This window comes from Salmo trutta, chromosome 33, assembly GCF_901001165.1.
Source record: "Salmo trutta chromosome 33, fSalTru1.1, whole genome shotgun sequence".
NCBI lineage: Eukaryota > Metazoa > Chordata > Actinopteri > Salmoniformes > Salmonidae > Salmo > Salmo trutta.
This window is the reverse complement of record NC_042989.1, coordinates 35,226,830-35,247,513: the sequence shown is the minus strand read 5'-3', so window position 1 is coordinate 35,247,513 and position 20,684 is coordinate 35,226,830. Positions and strand designations below refer to the sequence as shown.

The 20,684-nt window shown below is 42.1% G+C and overlaps 1 protein-coding gene across 3 annotated transcripts in view; it reads right to left on the bottom strand.

Annotated features, from left to right (window-relative positions):
- LOC115172893 (calcipressin-3) overlaps window positions 1-20,684 on the bottom strand; it is a 91,028-nt gene that overhangs the window by 23,823 nt on the left and 46,521 nt on the right. The window contains exon 1 of one of the 3 annotated variants that reach the window (XM_029730737.1): window positions 7,311-7,631. The exons of the other annotated variants lie outside the window; for them this stretch is intronic. The gene's annotated coding sequence lies outside the window, so the exon portion shown is untranslated. Of the gene's footprint in view, window positions 1-7,310; window positions 7,632-20,684 lie in introns of those variants that run through there. 3 annotated transcript variants of the gene reach the window in all.

The following is a 20,684-nucleotide window of genomic DNA, read 5'->3' as shown; positions in this document are numbered from 1 at the left end:
GACACTGTGTTAACAACCCTCCAGACGAGCTTCAATGCCATTCAACTCTCCTTCCGTGGCCTCCAACTGCTCCTAAACACAAGTAAAACTAAATGCATGCTCTTCAACCGATCGCTGCCTGCACCTGCCCGCCCATCCAGCATAACTTCTCTGGACGGTTCTAACTTAGAATTTGTGGACAACTACAAATACCTAGGTGTCTGGTTAGACTGTAAACTTTCCTTCCAGACTCACATCAATCATCTCCAATCCAAAGTGAAATCTAGAATTGGCTTCCTATTTTGCAACAAAGCATCCTTCACTCATGCTGCCAAACATACCCTCGTAAAACTGACCATCCTACCAATCCTCGACTTCGGCGATGTCATTTACAAAATAGCCTCCAATACCCTACTCAACAAGCTGGATGCAGTCTATCACAGTGCCATCCGTTTTGTCACCAAAGCCCCATATACAACCCACCACTGCGATCTGTATGCTCTCGTTGGCTGGCCTTCACTTCATAATCGTCGCCAAACACATTGGCTCCAGGTCATCTACAAGACCCTGCTAGGTAAAGTCCCCCCTTATCTCCGCTCACTGGTCACCATAGCAGCACCCACCTGTAGCACGCGCTCCAGCAGGTATATCTCTCTGGTCACCCCTAAAGCCAACTCCTCCTTTGGTCGTCTCTCCTTCCAGTTCTCTGCTGCCAACGACTGGAACGAACTACAAAAATCTCTGAAATTGGAAACACTTATCTCCCTCACTAGCTTTAAGCACCAGCTGTCAGAGCAGCTCACAGATCACTGCACCTGTACATAGCCCATCTATAATTTAGCCCAAACTACTACCTCTTCCCCTACTGTATTTATTTATTTTATTTATTTTGCTCATTTGCACCATATTATTTATATTTGAACTTTGAACTTTCTTCAAACTACAAATCTACCATTCCAGTGTTTTTCTTGCTATACTTTATTGACTTTGCCACCATGGCATTTTTTTGCTTTTACCTCCCTTATCTCACATCATTTGCTCACATTGTATATAGTCTTATTTTTATTTTTTTTCTACTGTATTATTGACTGTATGTTGTTTACTCCATGTGTAACTCTGTGTTGTTGTATGTTGTCGAACTGCTTTGCTTTATCTTGGCCAGGTCGCAATTGTAAATGAGAACTTGTTCTCAACTTGCCTACCTGGTTAAATAAAGGTGAAATAAAAATAAAAATAAATAAAAAAAGACAAGACAGGCACACCTTTAAGATCAGGTGTGTAGGGTGTAGTGTGTAGAGCGAAGTGTGTAGTGCGTAGTCTGTAGTGCGTAGTGTGTAGTGCGTAGTCTGTAGTGTGTAGTCTGTAGTCTAGTGCGTAGTCTGTAGTCTAGTGTGTAGTGCGTAGTCTAGTGTGTAGTGCGTAGTGTGTAGTGTGTAGTCTGTAGTGTGTAGTGAGTAGTGCGTAGTCTGTAGTCTAGTGTGTAGTGCGTAGTCTGTAGTGTGTAGTGAGTAGTGCGTATTCTGTAGTGTGTAGTGAGTAGTGCGGAGTCTGTAGTGTGTAGTGAGTAGTGCGTATTCTGTAGTGTGTAGTGCGTAGTGAGTAGTGCGGAGTCTGTAGCGTGTAGTGTGTAGTGCGGAGTCTGTAGTGTGTAGTGTGTAGTGCGGAGTCTGTAGTGTGTAGTGTGTAGTGCGTAGTGTGTAGTGTGTAGTGAGTAGTGCGTATTCTGTAGTGTGTAGTGCGTAGTGAGTAGTGCGGAGTCTGTAGTGTGTAGTGTGTAGTGCGTAGTGTTTGGTGCGTAGTCTGTAGTCCGTAGTGCGTAGTCTATAGTGTGTAGTGCGTAGTGAGTAGTGCGGAGTCTGTAGTGTGTAGTGTGTAGTGCGTAGTGTTTGGTGCGTAGTCTGTAGTGTGTAGTGAGTAGTGCGTAGTGCATAGTGTGTAGTGCGTAGTGTGAAAAACAGGCAGGAGTGGTTGGGTGCCTCACACACAGTAAGGTAAACATAGGTGTGTTTGGTCTGGGTCTAGGTGTTAGGTAAGCACGACAGGCCAGTGAAACAGGGTGATTAAAAAGTTGATGTCATAGTAAACAACAGGATGTTGAAGAACCTCAGTGTAGATGTATGGTATCCTCTGCTACGGTGAGTGATTTCATCCAATTACAGTTACGCCATTATGACATAATGATTACGTCATGGTAACTTCAACTCATGCTATGACAGGCCTCAATTTAGCCTAGCCTAGCAGTTAGTGTGTTGGGGCCAGAAACCGAAAGGTGGCTGGATCAAATCCCCGAGCTGACAAAGTAAAAGTCTGTCATTCTAGCCCTGAGCATGGCAGTTAACCCACTGTTCCCCATGCGCCGAAGACGTGGATGTCGATTATGGCAGCACCCTGCATCTCTCTGATTCAGAGACACATTTCAGTTGAATGCATTTAGTTGTACAACTGACTAGCTTTCCCCCTTTCCCTATTGTTTCTGTCTGCTATGTTCCAGACAATCCTGCCTTCAAGACTACTTCACAAATATCAATAAAAGGACCAAAACATTGACATAATTGGCATAAATTCTCTTCCTGAAACTTTAAAACCAACTACTTCTGACACAACTTCTTGACATTATGTTAAAGTCTGTTGTATTGTGTTGTTCTGTGTTGCATTGTATTGTATTGTATTGTAGGGTCCCTTTAAGCCTCTATTCAAACTGTGAATTATCCATGAGCTCAGTGACCCATCTGAAACATGCCCTAATCTATTCAGGAATGGACCTGAAACATGCCCTTCTCTAATCAGGCATGGACCTGAAACATGCCCTTCTCTAATCATTAATGGACCTGAAACATGCCCTTCTCTAATCATTAATAGACCTGAAACATGCCCTGCTCACATCAGGAATGGACCTGAAACATGCCCTTCTCTAATCATTAATAGACCTGAAACATGCCCTTCTCTAATCATTAATGGACCTGAAACATGCCCTGCTCACATCAGGAATGGACCTGAAACATGCCCTTCTCTAATCATTAATGGACCTGAAACATGCCCTTCTCTAATCATTAATAGACCTGAAACATGCCCTACTCACATTAGGAATGAACCTGAAACATGCCCTACTCTAATCATTAATGGACCTGAAACATGCCCTAATCTAATCATTAATGGACCTGAAACATGCCCTAATCTAATCATTAATGGACCTGAAACATGCCCTAATCTAATCATTAATGAACCTGAAACATGCCCTACTCTAATCATTAATGGACCTGAAACATGCCCTGCTCTAATCAGGAATGGACCTGAAACATGCCCTACTCTAATCAGGCATGGACCTGAAACATGCCCTTCTCTAATCATTAATGGACCTGAAACATGCCCTAATCTAATCATTAATGGACCTGAAACATGCCTTTCTCTAATCAGGTACCTGAAACATGCCCTAATCTAATCATTAATGGACCTGAAACATGCCCTAATCTAATCATTAATGGACCTGAAACATGCCCTTCTCTAATCAGGCATGGACCTGAAACATGCCCTTCTCTAATCATTAATTGAACTGAAACATGCCCTAATCTAATCAGGAATGGACCTGAAACATGCCCTAATCTAATCATTAATGGACCCGAAACATGCCCTAATCTAATCAGGCATGGACCTGAAACATGCCCTTCTCTAATCATTAATGGACCTGAAACATGCCCCTCTCTAATCATTAATGGACCTGAAACATGCCCTAATCTAATCATTAATGGACCTGAAACATGCCCTAATCTAATCATTAATGGACCTGAAACATGCCCTTCTCTAATCATTAATGGACCTGAAACATGCCCTTCTCTAATCATTAATGGACCTGAAACATGCCCTAATCTAATCATTAATGGACCTGAAACATGCCCTAATCTAATCATTAATGGACCTGAAACATGCTCTACTCTAATCAGGAATGGACCTGAAACATGCCCTAATCTAATCATTAATGGACCTGAAACATGCCCTAATCTAATCATTAATGGACCTGAAACATGCCCTTCTCTAATCAGGTATGGACCTGAAACATGCCCTTCTCTAATCATTAATGGACCTGAAACATGCCCTTCTCTAATCAGGTATGGACCTAGGCTGCATGCCATCAAACTCACAGTGATAAGCTTATACTTTGAAATACCCCACACTCATTTACAGTTTTTTTCAATTGCTAACATACATTGTCAGAACTCTTCACACAGTCAACAAAACAGTGGATCAAACTGTGAATCATGTTTCATTGTTTTCACACAAAATGCATTCAATGACCACATTCTCCGAAATCCATTAACTCTTTTCCTCATTCATACTCCACCACCTGCAAAATGATATATTTGCAGCACATGTTTTCAAACGCTAACACGCTGTTTCCAAAAGTGTTAAAAACACATTCAAAACAGAATGATGGTAAAAGTCGTGCATTTCTGCAGTAACCAGGTTGAAACATATAGAAAATCTCAGCAGAATATTTAATCATTCAAAACACAGCTGATTGCAATTTCATCTGAAAGCCTACCCAAGTGTCCTGTTTTTAGTCTCGTTATCAAACAGACAAAAGTGTCACGTCCTGACCATAGTAGGATGTGATTTTCTATGGTAGAGTAGGTCATGGCATGACAGGGGGTGTTTTGTGTTTTTCTATTTTTTTCTATTTCTATGTTCTTAGGTTCTAGTTTTTGCATTTCTATGTTGGCTTGTTTGGGATGATCTCCAATTGGAGGCAGATGGTCCTCGTTGTCTCTAATTGGAGATCATATTTAAGTAGGAGTTTTTCTTCCTGGGTTTTTGTGGGTGATTATCTTTTGAGTAGTGTTTGTTTCTCTTTGCGTCACGGTTTGTTGTTTTGTAAATTCAGTTATTTATGTTTTGCAACGTTTCACGGATTTAATAAAATGTGGAACTACAACCACGCTGCACTTTGGTCCGATCCTTTCGACAGCCGTGACAAAAAGTGGATGGCTTCAGAATGATTTAGTTTGGAAAGATGGATCAAGGAAGACAGGTTGGTGGGGAAAGAAGAGTGGCAGGGAGAGGGAGAATGCATGGAGGACAAAGGAGAGGAATACCAAGAGCGGTGGTCTCTGATGAGACAAGAGCCACAATTATTGACCATGTTGTAAACCATGTTGTAAACCATGGTCTCTCTTTGAGAGGACGGTTTAAGGGTGCAACCAAATCTGCAGCGTTCAACAGTTGCATCAATAGTACGAATTTTCCGGCAAAACAACAGGTGAGATGTGTATCCTTCAGTGATAATTGAACTACATATTACAGTACAATAACAGTATGTTCACATTTTTACATGTACTGACATTTTGAAATATATTGATTGTTTTGTGTTTTTCAGTAGGATCCAAAGGTTGCCTCCCACAGGAGGGAGAGGCAGAATATTATCAGATGTGCAGGAAATTGTCATTGTTGACATGGTAATTGGCAACAATGCAATAAAACTGCAGGAAATCCGGGACAGAGTGCTGGCAGACAATATCACTTTTGGGAATGTGAATACGGTCAGCACAACGACAATTGCTAGAGTCCCAGAGAAACATAAAATAAGGATGAAGCAGTTGTACACTGTACCCTTTCAGAGAAACGGTGAACGTGTGAAAGAACTATATATCATATGTATCAATATGTCCAGGTAAGACGTCTGTTCAATAACCAAACAGGGTACATACACAGCTACAGTGAGGGGAAAAAGTATTTGATCCCCTGCTGATTTTGTACGTTTGCCCACTGACAAAGGAATGATCAGTCTATACTTTTAATGGTAGGTTTATTTGAATAGTGAGAGACAGAATAACAACCAAAAAATCCAGAAAAACGCATGTCAAAAATGTTATAAATTGATTTGCATTTTAATGAGGGAAATAAGTATTTGACCCCCTCTGCAAAACATGATTTAGTACTTGGTGGCAAACCCTTGTTGGCAATCACAGAGGTCAGACGTTTCTTGTAGTTCGCCACCAGGTTTGCACACATCTCAGGAGGGATTTTGTCCCACTCCTCTTTGCAGATCTTCTCCAAGTCATTAAGGTTTCGAGTCTGACGTTTGGCAACTCGAACCTTCAGCTCCCTCCACAGATTTTCTATGGGATTAAGGTCTGGAGACTGGCTAGGCCACTCCAGGACCTTAATGTGCTTCTTATTGAGCCACTCCTTTGTTGCCTTGGCCGTGTGTTTTGGGTCATTGTCATGCTGGAATACCCATCCACGACCCATTTTCAATGCCCTGGCTGAGGGAAGGAGATTCTCACCCAAGATTTGACGATACATGGCCCCGTCCATCTTCCCTTTGATGCGGTGAAGTTGTCCTGTCCCATAGGCAGGAAAACACCACCAAAGCATAATGTTTCCACCTCCATGTTTGACGGTGGGGATGGTGCTCTTGGGGTCATAGGCAGCATTCATCCTCCTCCAAACACGGCGATGTGAGTTGATGCCAAAGAGCTCCATTTTGGTCTCATCGGACCACAACACTTTCACCCAGTTGTCCTCTGAATCATTCAGATGTTCATTGGCAAACTTCAGACGGGCATGTATATGTGCTTTCTTGTGCAGGGGGACCTTGCGGGTGTTTCTTCCATTTGCAAATAATCGCACCAAATGTTGCCACCTTCTCACCAAGCTGCTTGGTGATGGTCTTGTAGCCCATTCCAGCCTTGTGTAGGTCTACAATCTTGTTCCTGACATCCTTGGAGAGCTCTTTGGCCTTGGCCATGGCGGAGAGTTTGGAATCTGATTGATTGATTGCTTCTGTGGACAGGTGTCTTTTATACAGGTAACAAGCTGAGATTAGGAGCACTCCCTTCAAGAGTGTTACCTGTATAAAAGACACCTGGGAGCCAGAAATCTTTCTGATTGAGAGGGGGTCAAATAATTATTTCCCTCATTAAAATGCAAATAATTTTATAACATTTTTGACATGCGTTTTTCTGGATTTTTTTGTTGTTATTCTGTCTCTCACTATTCAAATAAACCTACCATTAAAATTATAGACTGATCATTTCTTTGTCAGTGGGCAAACGTACAAAATCAGCAGGGGATTTACTTTATTTTAGAGAGTAATGGAGATTCAACCTGGCAAAAAAAACTCTGTAGGGGGAAGAAATGTGATTGGACAGAGAGCAACCGTGGATGTCCCAGAGAGGAGCTACCATCACAATGTGTGCAGCACTGTCCAATGATGGTTTGCTGTTACACAAACCACTCATTGGCCCCTACAATACAGAGAGACTCATTTCTTAACTGGATGACCTGCATAATCGACTTGTGCCAGCGGAGGAGAGAGGGGCAAGAAACTCCCCTACCTTCGTTGTTGTGTGGGATAATGTGGCATTCCACCACTCTGCTGCAGTCAGACTGGTTTACTGCACATCCCAGGATGTCAGTACTATTCCTGCCTCCATACTCCCCCTTCCTAAACCCCATAGAGGAGTTTTTCTCTGCGTGGAGGTGGAAGGTTTATGACCACCATCCACATGACCAGATGTCCTTACTGGATGCTATGAATGCGGGGTGTGGAGACACTTCTCCTGAAGACTGCCAGGGTTGGATTAGACATTCCAGAAGATACTTTCCAAGATACATCGCCAGAGGAGACATAAGATGTGATGTTGATGAGAACTTACGGCCAAATGCAGGAGAGAGGGAGAACTAGAACCCTCACAGTACTGTACAGTATGAGTGATTATACTATACATGTTGATGAGAACCAGAACCCTCACAGTACTGTACAGTATGAGTGATTATACTATACATGTTGATGATTATTTTATTTGATTATTATTGCAGCCCTGCAACTTTTTATTTTTCACATGTAAATTACTATCTCCCCCACTTCAAAGGGGGAGACACTCTAGACCCAAACTGTTATAGACCTACTGTATGTGTAACTGATAGATGCACAAACACACTACATGTTAATGTTTTTAAATGTATGTAAATTGTGAAGTCCTTTGTCTGTAACGTCTTTTCCGTTATGTGTCGGACCCCAGTAAGAATTGCTGTCACCATTGGCGTCAGCTAATGTGGATCTTAATAAATCATATCAAATGACAGGAAGTGTAGTTATTTGAGGTTTTATTCATGGTTACCACGTTGTTGCCATGTTGTTGCCATGTAAAAGTATCATCTGAAGTTAAAATGTCAGATCTTTCATTGGCACCAGTACCTTCAAAAAACATACAGTTGAAGTCGGAAGTTTACATACAGTTAGGTTGGAGTCATTAAAACTCTTTTTTCAACCACTCTACACATTTCTTGTTAACAAACTATAGTTTTGGCAAGTCGGTTAGGACATCTACTTTGTGCATGACACAAGTAATTTTTCCAACAACTGTTTACAGACAGATTATTTCACTTCTAATTCACTGCATCACAATTTCAGTGGGTCAGAAGTTTACATACACTAAGTTGACTGTGCCTTCAAACAGCTTGGAAAAATCCAGAAAATGATGTCATGGCTTTAGAAGCTTCTGATAGGCTAATTGACATAATTTGAGTCAATTGGAGGTGTACCTGTGGATGTATTTCAAGGCCTACCTTCAAAAGTGCGTCTTTGCTTGACATCAGAAAATCAAAAGAAATCAGCCAAGACTTCAGAAAAAAAGTGTAGACCTCCACAAGTCTGGTTCATCCTTGGGAGCAATTTCCAAGCGCCTGAATGTACCACGGTCATCTGTACAAACAATAGTATGCAAGTATAAACACCATGGGACCACGCAGTCGTCATACTGCTCAGGAAGGAGATGCGTTCTCTCTCCTAGAGATGAACGTACTTTGGTGCGAAAAGTGCAAATCAATCCCAGAACAACAGCAAAGGACCTCATGAAGATGCTGGAGGAAACGGGTACAAAAGTATCTATATCCACAGTAAAACGAGTCCTATATCGACATAACCTTAAAGGCCGCTCAGCAAGGAAGAAGCCACTGCTCCAAAACCACCATAAAAAAAGCCAGACTACGGTTTGCAACTGCACATGGGGACAAAAATGGTACTTTTTGGAGAAATGTCCTCTGGTCTGATGAAACAAAAATAGAACTGTTTGGCCATAATGACCATTGTTATGTTTGTAGGAAAATGAGGGATGCTTGCAAGCTGAAGAACACCATCGCAACCGTGAAGCACGGGGCTGGCAGCATCATGTTGTGGGGGTGCTTTGCTGCAGGATGGCAGGTGCACTTCACAAAATAGATGGCATCATGAGGCAAGACAATTATGTGGATATATTGAAGCAACATCTCAAGACATCAGTCAGAAAGTTAAAGCTTGGTCGCAAATGGGTCTTCCAAATGGACAATGACCCCAAGCATACTTCTAAAGTTGTGGCAAAATGGCTTAAGGACAACAAAGTCAAGGTATTGGAGTGGCCATCACAAAGCCCTGACCTCAATCCTATAGAACAATTGTGGGCAAAACTGAAAAAGTGTGTGCGAGCAAGGAGGCCTACAAACCTGACTCAGTTACACCAGCTCTGTCAGGAGGAATGGGCCAAAATTCACCCAACTTATTTTGGGAAGCTTGTGGAAGGCTACCCGAAACATTTGACCCAAGTTAAACAATTTAAAGGCAATGCTACCAAAAACTTATTGAGTGTATGTAAACTTCTGACCCACTGGGAATGTGATGAAAGAAATAAAAGATGAAATAAATCATTCTCTCTACTATTATTCTGACATTTCACATTCTTAAAATAAAGTGGTGATCTAACTGACCTAAAACAGGGAATTTTTACTAGGATTAAATGTCAGGAATTGTGAAAATCTGAGTTTAAATGTATTTGGCTAAGGTGTATGTAAACTTCCAACTTCAGCTGTAGTATGTCAATATATCCAGCCCCACTTTAATTGTATTCTCAAGGACTCATTTGATAGTTATCTGCTAACAAGGGCCATTGTACGTTCAATTGAGTTATTGGATGTCTAGTTGGAGTTCTACCATCCCTAGCTATGATTATTTCACAACTAAGGTAACACCAGGTGGCACGCCAGGTAGAGAGCATCATCGCATTTTCTGCCAGGGCTTAAGGTGAGATTGACCCAACGTTACAGCATCTTGCGAGGGACGGTACATAGCATTATATGGCCGCCAGGGTTACATCAACCATAGGAAGTTTGGGGAGGATGATGATGATGATGAAGATGTGAAATACCTAAATTACAGATTGGTTATAGGATTAACGCTCCCCACGCTATACCCTGATTTCTATCTCTGTGGAACGGAGCGAGTCCCCAGGGGCATTACGTCTCATCCGTCGATACCGTTCCCACTCCCATATCGATCCCACAGCAATAACACAACCACTGTCAGGCAGCCTCAGTTGCAGTTATGTAGACTCACAGTCATATTGTCATGAATTGTTAGGCTGTTTGGCCAGGTTTTTTGTTGTTGCAGTGAATACTAAGGCTTATTGCGGCTAGGCTATCTAAGGTGTGTTTTAGTTTTATCTTCATTAGCATAAGCCTCTATGAGGGAGGTAAATGTGAGTTGTTTTGCTGGTTTATAGCGCTGAAAGCTAGGCTAAAGTTTAAGTGCCGTGTGTGGTTTTTGTTATTGGTTTGTTATAGTCTTTAGCATTAGCGCATGAGGAATAGCTTTCCACTCTGAGGTAAATGCTCCTCATAGCGTCTGGTGGAGTTGTCCAGACTAGTCTGTGGTCAGTAGATCCCACCGTTGCCAACCTCAGGCCTCACTCAGTCTGTCTGTGGTGAAGGTGACGGTCACTCTACCAACGGGCAGAATCAGATAGTAAACTAGATGTTAGCCTGGGCGCTAACACACGCCTCTGTGCTCTACAATCCTACCAGTTAGTATGGGAGTCATAGCATTGTGCTATCTTGTTTCCACACCAAACAAACACTCCTATCGTTCATTATGAGATCCGTTTCTTTTACAGCCGTGATATTCTAATCTAGACTCATTCAAAGCCACCCTTTCCTACAGATGGACACACGTTCGGTTCAAGGCTAATCTGAGAATAGGGACAAAGCACAAAGGCAAACAGTAGACGGCTGATATTGTCAATGTAAATATTGTAAAATGTTGCAGTTTGTTCACTATTGCATGGTGGGTGAGGTTAGTGATATGTCCTATTAACTAAAGCCCTGTTAACTAAAGTCATGTTAACTAAAGCCCTGTTAACTAAAGACCTGCATTGATGGGTTTGTCAACTAAAGCCCTGTTAACAAAAGCCCTGCCTCGATGGGTTTGTCAACTAAAGCCCTGTTAACTAAAGCCCTGCCTTGATGGGTTTGTCCTCAACTAAAGCCCTGTTAACTAAAGCCCTGCCTCAATGGGTTTGTCCTTAACTAAAGCCCTGTTAAGTAAATCCCTGCCTCAATGGGTTTGTCCTCAACTAAAGCCCTGTTAACTTAAGCCCTGCTTCGATGGGTTTGTCCTTAACTAAAGCCCTGTTAATTAAAGCCATGTTAACTAAAGCCCTGTTGAGTAAAGCCCTGCCTCAATGGGTTTGTCCTCAACTAAAGCCCTGTTAACTAAAGCCCTGCTTTAATGGGTTTGTCCTCAACTAAAGCCCTGTTAACTAAAGCCCTGCCTTGATGGGTTTGTCCTCAACTAAAGCCCTGTTAATTAAAGCCATGTTATATAAAGTCCTGTTAACTAAAGCCCTGCGTCAATGGGTTTGTCCTGAACTAAAGCCCTGTTAAGTAAAGCCCTGCCTCGATGGGTTTGTCCTCAACTAAAGCCCTGCCTCCAGGGTGTGTCCTCAACTAAAGCCCTGTTAAGTAAAGCCCTGCCTCAATGGGTTTGTCCTCAACTAAAGCCCTGTTAACTAAAGCCCTGCATCGATGGGTTTGTCCTCAACTAAAGCCCTGTTAACTAAAGCACTGTTAACTAAAGCCCTGTTAACTACATTTTACATTTACATTACAGTCATTTAGCAGACGCTCTTATCCAGAGCGACTTACAGTAGTGAATCCATACATTTCATAATTTTTTTTTTTTTTCCGTACTGGTCCCCCGTGGGACTAAATCCCTGCCTCGATGGGTTTATCCTTAACTAAAGCCCTGTTAACTAAAGCCCTGCCTCGATGGGTTTATCCTTAACTAGAGCCCTGTTAACTAAAGCTCTGCCTTCATGGGAGCACTGATTATCCGCTGACTAGACAGATATGAGTTTTTGGCTAGTCAACCAGGGTTGTATCAGGGTCGTACCGGGGTCATATCAGGGAACATGGATGGAGGATCAAGGCTGTGTTATGCTGAGATCACCACTATCAGCTTATTTCCACTGATGCTTATGTCATCAGAAAACATTTAGTCACCATTATGTTATTCATTTAACTCTTTGGACTTTGCAAATATGAAATGTTTGAGGTTTCATCCAGATGACTACCTAGTGTTGTTTTTTTCTACATTCAAGCAGTAGGGAAAACAGTCCTGTTACAGTGTACAGCACTTTGCAATAACAGGGAGATGCTGTTTCTGCTTATAGAAGTACAGCCCAGCTGTCTTTGTATTATCCTGGTTTGACTGTGTGTGTGTGTGTGTGTGTGTGTGTATATGTGTGTGTGTGTGTGTGTTTAAGTATGGGCCCGCTGCCCTGCTAATCGTCACTGAGCCCGATGCTAAACTAAGCAAACGTCATCCTACGTTTACATAACACAACAGACAGATACATTGCGTGTGTGTGTTGCTGTCGGTTTGTGTGTGTGAGAGACGCAGCTTGATCAAGTGTTTTTCGGTTGATTTCCTTTCGGGAATAATCACTTCCTGTCTTGCTATCTGTGTTGTCTTGATGTTGTTATGGCCATGACAGCTTTTCCATTACCACCAGGAAAATGACCACCACATTACCCACAGGGCAATCTGCTGAAAGATGACTGCTGCCTCAGGGGATTGTGTCACTCCTCTCTGTCTCTCTCTCTTGACTCCTTTTGACCAGCTCATTGGCCCAGTGTTGTCCGGGTTAGGGGAGGGTTTGGACGGCAGGGATGTTCCTGTCCCATTGCGCACTAGTGACTCCAGTGGCGGGCCGGGAGCAATGCACACTGAGATGGTCGCCAGAAATGTCTGGGAACTTGCAGGTGTCTTGGTGGAAGAGTGGGGTAACATCTCACAGCAAGAACAGGCAAATCTGGTGCAGTCCATGAGGAGGAGATGCACTGCAGTACTTAATGCAGCTGGTGGCCACACCAGATACTGAATGTTACTTTTGATTTTGACCCCCCCCTTTGTTCAGGGACACATTATTCAATTTCTGTTAGTCACATGTCTGTGGAACTTGTTCAGTTTATGTCTCAGTTGTTGAATCATTATGTTCATACAAATATTTACAGATGTTAAGTTTGCTGAAAATAAATGCAGTTGACAGTGAGAGGATGTTTCTTTTTTTGCTGAGTTTACTGGCATCCTGCTGTCCAGGGTGGGTACTTGTACATCAAGCTGCCTCACGCTGCAGAAACAGGCTCCTGCTCCTATGAGCCCCATTCCGGCTCACACAAGCCAAGGCTATTTACCTACTGACTTATCTACAGTACATTCATATGATCCAACCAGACTTTGAACAGTCATTCAGCCAGACTTGTTCTGTCCTGTTACTGCTTCAGTGACACAAAATGTCCCCCAGTTTTTTTGCACAGACCTTCCCCCATGAAGTTAGATGAACAAGGCCCACAGGGGCCAACTGTGATGAAACGCTTTAGAGAACACCTTGTTCTGTTTTCCTCATCCTCAGTCCACCAGGTCTTCATGCTTCTCCCTCTGTCCACCAGGTCTTCATGCTTCTCTCTTACTGTGGATAGCAGGTGTGTGTGTGTGTGTGTGTGTGTGTGTGTGTGTGTGTGTGTGTGTATTCTACACCTTGGATTAAAAGGTCCGGTCGATCTTCCTTGAAAGCCCCGTGGTCCTCCGTCAGCTCCCATCAGGTTTTAGGCGCGTTAACTGTCACATTATTTTGCCCGCGCCCACATGCGAACTTGACCCCTTATTTACGAGAGAACAGATTCTCAGGTTACACCTGAGCCCAGAAGAGAAATTAAGTTATATGTGCAGGCACCACAGCAGCTCTGTGGCTTGCTGTCCTGACTGTCAAAATGGCACTTTCTTTGTCATAGATATTAGATACCAGACTCATGCTCTGCTTGTCTATGATTTTAAGTCGCTCTGATAAGATTGCCTATGATTGAAATAATGCGATATTACTTAAATGTATGTTTGAGTGCCAGTCTGTTTGTGCCATCATGCCAACTCCTTGTCCATCATTTTCATGCTAAACATTTTTGGCTTGACAATGACAGCATACAGCAATGGATTTGTTATTTTTTGGTTTTTACATTTTTTTTATTTTATTTATTCACAGGGGCCCAATTGAGACTCATTCTTAATGGTGCCCTGAGAACAAAAAAAATGCTAAAATCAAATGAATTCAATAAAATAGCAACAACAAAAAACAAGATACAGCATATATACACTACATTTCAACAACACAAATACATTATTAAAATCAACCAAAACACTCGCAAACCTCAGTGAATTCATTCCTCATTTTAAATGACCCTATTGGCACCAGGGATTCAAAATGTCATGTGGTTAGTAAATTATTCCAAACATGGGGGACGTTAAAACTATGGGTTGGTAGAGACACAAGGGACCTCAGGAGTTTACCAACCCTGTGTGTTTGATGCCTCGTATTTGCATACTTTTTAAATACTTTTTATAACAGAGAAGTGAGAGACACAACAAGGCCAGTTTATTAGGTACACCCATCTAGTACTGGGTCGGATTCCCCTTTGCCTCCAGAACAGCTTCGGGGCATGGAAACGTTGCTCAATTGGTATCAAGGGACCTAACGTGTGCAAGGAAAATATTCCCCAAACCATTACACCACCGCCACCAGTCTGTACCGTTGACAACAGGCAGGATGGGGCCATGGACTCATGCTGCTTACACCAAATCCTTTAAAAAAATGTGCACAAAGGAAAACAAGTGATAGACAACAATACAGATAAAAATGTATAAATAAAAAACGGTGTGCAGGTGTGGTTAGAAGCCCAAGGGCTGATATAAAAACCACACCACAAACAAGCTATATACAATACGTAAGTACCAAAATAAAAAAGGTTTGTTAAAACAGATAAGTAAACCTACTAATTATAAATGTACAAATTAATTGATCAGTAATCACAAAAAAAAAATATATATATATATATTTGTTTTGTTGAAATGTGTGTGTTTATGTGAGTGTGTGAGAGTTAGGCTATAAGGAGGAGATTACTGAGTAGTTTGGTTCGTCAGGTTGACCCCCGGTTTTTATGGAGGAGATTACTGAGTAGTTTGGCTCATCAGGTTGACCCCCAGTCTTCATGGAGGAGATTACTGAGTAGTTTGGTTCATAAGCGCCGTTATTTGCCTGTTTGTGGCCCGCCTGTTAGCTTGCACGATGCCATTCTCCTTCTCCTTCAAGCTGTTTTTGCCCACAGGACTGCAGTTGACTGGATGTTTTTTGTTTGTCGCACCATTCTCTGTAAACCCTAGACACTGTCGTACGTGAAAAGCCCAGGAGGCCGGCTGTTTCTGAGATACTGGAACTGTCGTGCCTGTCACTGACGATCGTACCACGCTCAAAGTCGCTTAGATCACTCGTTTTGCCCATTCTAACGTTCAATCGAACAGTAACTGAATGCCTCGATGCCTGTCTGCCTGTTTTATAAAGTAAGCTACGGCCATGTGACTCACTGTCTGTAGGAGCGAACCATTTTAGTGAACGGGGTTCACTAAAATGGCCACTGAGTGTATATTGGCAAGAGCACAAACGGATCTGGGACCAAGAGGACAAACAGATCTGGGACCAAGAGGACAAACATATCTGGGAACAGTTTACTCATGCTTAACACAGTTAACGATGTATTACTACATAGTGTACTTAAGATAAAAGGCTTGATGAACCCTACGACATTGGTTGGGTAGTAGTAGTATTACAGTATACGACTGGACCTCATCTGTAGAGCTTAATTTAATCTTCTACAAGTGGGTCTCCGGACCACAATGTTCCACCATGTTATCCCATTTCTCATGCGCACGCGCGCACACACACACACACACACACCCCAGACCTGGGTTCAAATACTTTTTCACATATCTCAATTACTTTCACATACATTTATTCCAATATGTTTTATTCGAAAATACAAAAATTCACAGAAAATAAGTATTGAAACAGAAAATAAGTATTGAAAAAGCACGCACGAACGCACACACACACACACACACACACACACACACACACATGCATTTCGCTACACTCGCATTAACATCTGCTAACCGTGTGTATGTGACCAATAAAATTTGATTTGATTTGACACACCACTACATTAACAGACATACTGTATACACACACACACATATACATTCACAAACACACAATGTACTGTATAGGTGTGTGTTTGTGAATGTATAGGTGTGGGTTTTTGTGTGTATAGGTGTGTGTTTTTGTGTGTGTGCCCATGAATTAGTTATCCCCACATCCGCTTGGGTTACACAACACAGAACACACACACATACACATTATCTATGGGTTAAAAACAAACTGCTCATTCCATTACCAAGGGTTGCCACCTCATTCATCTCCAAAACTCAAATGATTCATTACCGTTTTTTTCAATTGCTAACAAGCATCCGTCAATACTGAAGCCACTTTTTAAAAACACTTCACACAGTCTGTATTACCAACATGCATCTTGGACATGTTTCCACCAACACAAGTAAATATACTCCAATTTAGATGCACTCCTCCTTCTCTCCAACCCGTACAGCTGTAATGGTTCGACAGGAAGACAAAGTGATTGGGTAATAAACCGGTCCTCCTCCCCTAAGGTGACCTGACCTAACCTCAACCCCCTTGATGCCTAATCCAAAACTCTCCACCCGTATCGCCTATAGCAATCATGCGATTGCCTTTCCTCTACTCAGCACATTCCAAAGCCAGATAACTATTAACTTCTGGTGTGAAAACCAGTCTCTATCACTCCTCAGATACTATAGTATTACTTCTGATGTCTCTAGTATAACAATGTTTCAAGTTTGAGAAGTCAGAACCCAGAATCTAAAACCACCAAAACCCTTTATACATGTGTCAAAATAAGCTTGTTCGACCATAACACTGGCAACAATTCTCACTCAGAAAGCAGACATTGTCACTCATAACACACTGACCTAAAAAACACTAACAGCAAGGAGCATTACATAAATGAACTTCTCTTTGAGGTTTGAATGATTTTTCACATAAATCATTATTTCATTATCAAATAAGAATAACACTTTATTGACTGTACTAAAGTATATGAAACAACAATGAATCAGAAATGCAGCAATTTGCTTCAATAGCCTTGATTTTTTTCTATATCTTTGCATATAGTAAAAAAAAAAAAATAGTATTTCACCTTTATTTAACCAGGTAGGCCAGTTGAGAACAAGTTCTCATTTACAACTGCAACCTGGCCAAGATAAAGCAAAGCAGTGCGACAAAAACAACAACACAGAGTTACACATAAAGAAACGTACAGTCAATAACACAAAATAAAAATCTATGTATAGTGTGTGCAAATGTAGAAGAGTAGGGAGGTAAGGCAATAAATAGTCCATAGAGGCGAAATAATTACAATTTAACATTAACACTGGAGTGATAGATGTGCAGATGATGATGATGTGTAAGTAGAGATACTGGGGTGCAAAAGAGCAAGAGGATAAATAACAATATGGGGATGAAGTAGTTGGGTGTGTTATTTACAGATTGGCTGTGTACAGGTAAGCTGCTCTGACAGCTGATGCTTAAAGTTAGAGAGGGAGATATAAGACTATGAATTCGTTCCAGTCATTAGCAGCAGAGAACTGGAAGGAAAAGCGGCCAAAATAAGTGTTGGCTTTGGGGATGACCAGTGAAATAAACCTGCTGGAGTGAGTGCTATGGGTGGGTGTTGCTATGGTGACCAGTGAGCTGAGATAAGGCAGGGCTTTACCTAGCAAAGACTTATAGATGACCTGGAGCCAGTGGGTTTGGCGACGAATATGTAGCGAGGGCCAGCCAACGAGAGCATACAGGTCCCAGTGGTGGGTAGTATATGGAGCTTTGGTGAAAAAAACGGATGGCACTGTGATAGACTACATCCAGTTTGCCGAGTAGAGTGTTGAGGCTATTTTGTAAATTACATCGCCGAAGTCAAGGATCGGTAGGATAGTCAGTTTTACGAGGGTATGTTTGGCAGCATGAGTGAAGGAGGCTTTGTTGCAAAATAGGAAGCCAATTCTAGATTTAATTTTGGATTGGAGATGCTTAATATGAGTCTGGAAGGAGAGTTTACAGTCTAATCACACACCTAGGTATTTGTAGTTGTCCACATATTCTAAGTCAGAACCGTCCAGAGTAGTGATGCTGGACGGGCGGGCAGGTGCTGGCAGCGATCGGTTGAAGAGCATGCATTTAGTTTTACTTGCATTTAAAAGCAGTTGGAGGCCACGGAAGGAGTGTTGTACGGCATTGAAGCTCGTTTGGAGGTTTGTTAACACAGTGTCCAAAGAAGGGCCAAATGTATACAGAATGGTGTCGTCTGCGTAGAAGTGGTGATTCTCTGAATCACCAGCAGCAAGAGTGACATCACTGATATATACAGAGAAAAGAGTCGGCCCGAGAATTGAACCCTGTGGCACCCCCATAGAGACTGCCAGAGGTCCAGACAACAGGCCCTCAGAATTCAGTGTGTCAAATCAATCTGAGAAGTAGTTGGTGAACCAGGCGAAGCAGTTGTTTGAGAAACCAAGGCTATTGAGTCTGCCGATAAGAATGCGGTGATTGCCAGAGTCGAAAGCCTTGGCCAGGTCGATGAAGACGGCTGCACAGAACTGTCTTTTAACGATGGCGGTTATGATATCGTTTAGGACCTTGAGCGTGGCTGAGGTGCACCCATGACCAGCTCTGAAACCAGATTGCATAGCTGAGAAGGTACGGTGGGATTCGAAATGGTCGGTGATCTGTTTGTTAACTTGGCTTTTGAAGATTTTAGACAGGCAGGGCAGGATGGATTTACAGATGAAGTCGGAAGTTTACATACACCTTTGCCAAATACATTTAAACTCAGTTTATCACAATTCCTGACATTTAATCCTAGTACAATTCCCTGTTTTAGGTCAGTTAGGATCACCACTTTATTTTAAGAATGTGAAATGTCAGAATAATAGTAGAGAGAATTATTTATTTCAGATTTGATTTCTTTCATCACATTCCCAGTGGGTCAGAAGTTTACATACACTCAATTAGTATTTGGTAGCATTGCCTTTAAATTGTTTAACTTGGATCAAATGTTTCAGGTAGCCTTCCACAAGCTTCCCACAATAAGTTGGGTGAATTTTGGCCCATTCCTCCTGACAGAGCTGGTGTAACTGAGTCAGGTTTGTAGGCCTCCTTGCTCGCACACACTTTTTCAGTTCTGCCCACAAATGTTCTATAGGATTGAGGTCAGGGCTTTGTGATGGCCACTCCAATACCTTGACTTTGTTGTCCTTAAGCAATTTTGCCACAACTTTAGAAGTAAGCTTGGGGTCATTGTCCATTTGGAAGACCCATTTGCGACCAAGCTTTAACTTCCTGACGGACGTCTTGAGATGTTGCTTCAATATATCCACAATTTTCCTGCTTCATGATGCCATCTATTTTGTGAAGTGCACCAGTCCCTCTTGCAGAAAAGCACCCCCACAACATGATGCTGCCACCCCCGTGCTTCACGGTTGGGATGGTGTTCTTCAGCTTGCAAGCGTCCCCCTTTTTCCTACAAACATAAAGATGTCATTATGGCCAAACAGTTCTATTTTTGTTTCATCAGACCAGAGGACATTTCCCCAAAAAGTACGATCTTTGTCCCCATGTGCAGGTGCAAACCGTAGTCTGGCTTTTTTTTATGGCGGTTTTGGAGCAGTGGCTTCTTCCTTGCTGAGCGGCCTTTCAGGTTATGTTAATATAGGACTTGTTTTACTGTGGATATTGATACTTTTGTACCTGTTTCCTCCAGAATTTTCACAAGGTCCTTTGCTGTGGGATTGATTTGCACTTTTCACCCCAAAGTACGTTCATCTCTAGGAGACAGAACGCGTCTCCTTCCTGAGCGGTATGATGGCTGCGTGGTCCCATGGTGTTTATACTTGTGTACTATTGTTTGTACAGATGAATGTGGTACCTTCAGGCGTTTGGAAATTGCTCCCAAGGATGAACCAGATTTGTGGAGGTCTACAATTTTTTTTTATGAGGTCTTGGCTGATTTCCTTTGATTTTCCCATGATGTCAAACAAAGAGGCACTGAGTTTGAAGGTAGACCTTGAAATACATGCACAGGTACACCTCCAACTGACTCAATTTATGTCAATTAGCCTATCAGAACCATCTAAAGCATGACATCATTTTCTGGAATTTTCCAAGCTGTTTAAAGGCACAGTCAACTTAGTGTATGTAAACTTCTGACCGCTGGAATTGTGATGCAGTGAATTATAAGTGAAATATTCTGTCTGTAAACAATTGTTGGAAAAATTACTTGTGTCATGCACACAGTAGATGTCCAAACCGACTTACCAAAACTATAGTTTGTCAACAAGAAATTAGTGGAGTGGTTGAAAAATGAGTTTTAATGACTCCAACCTAAGTATATGTAAACGTCCGACTTCAACTGTACATGTCAGTGCA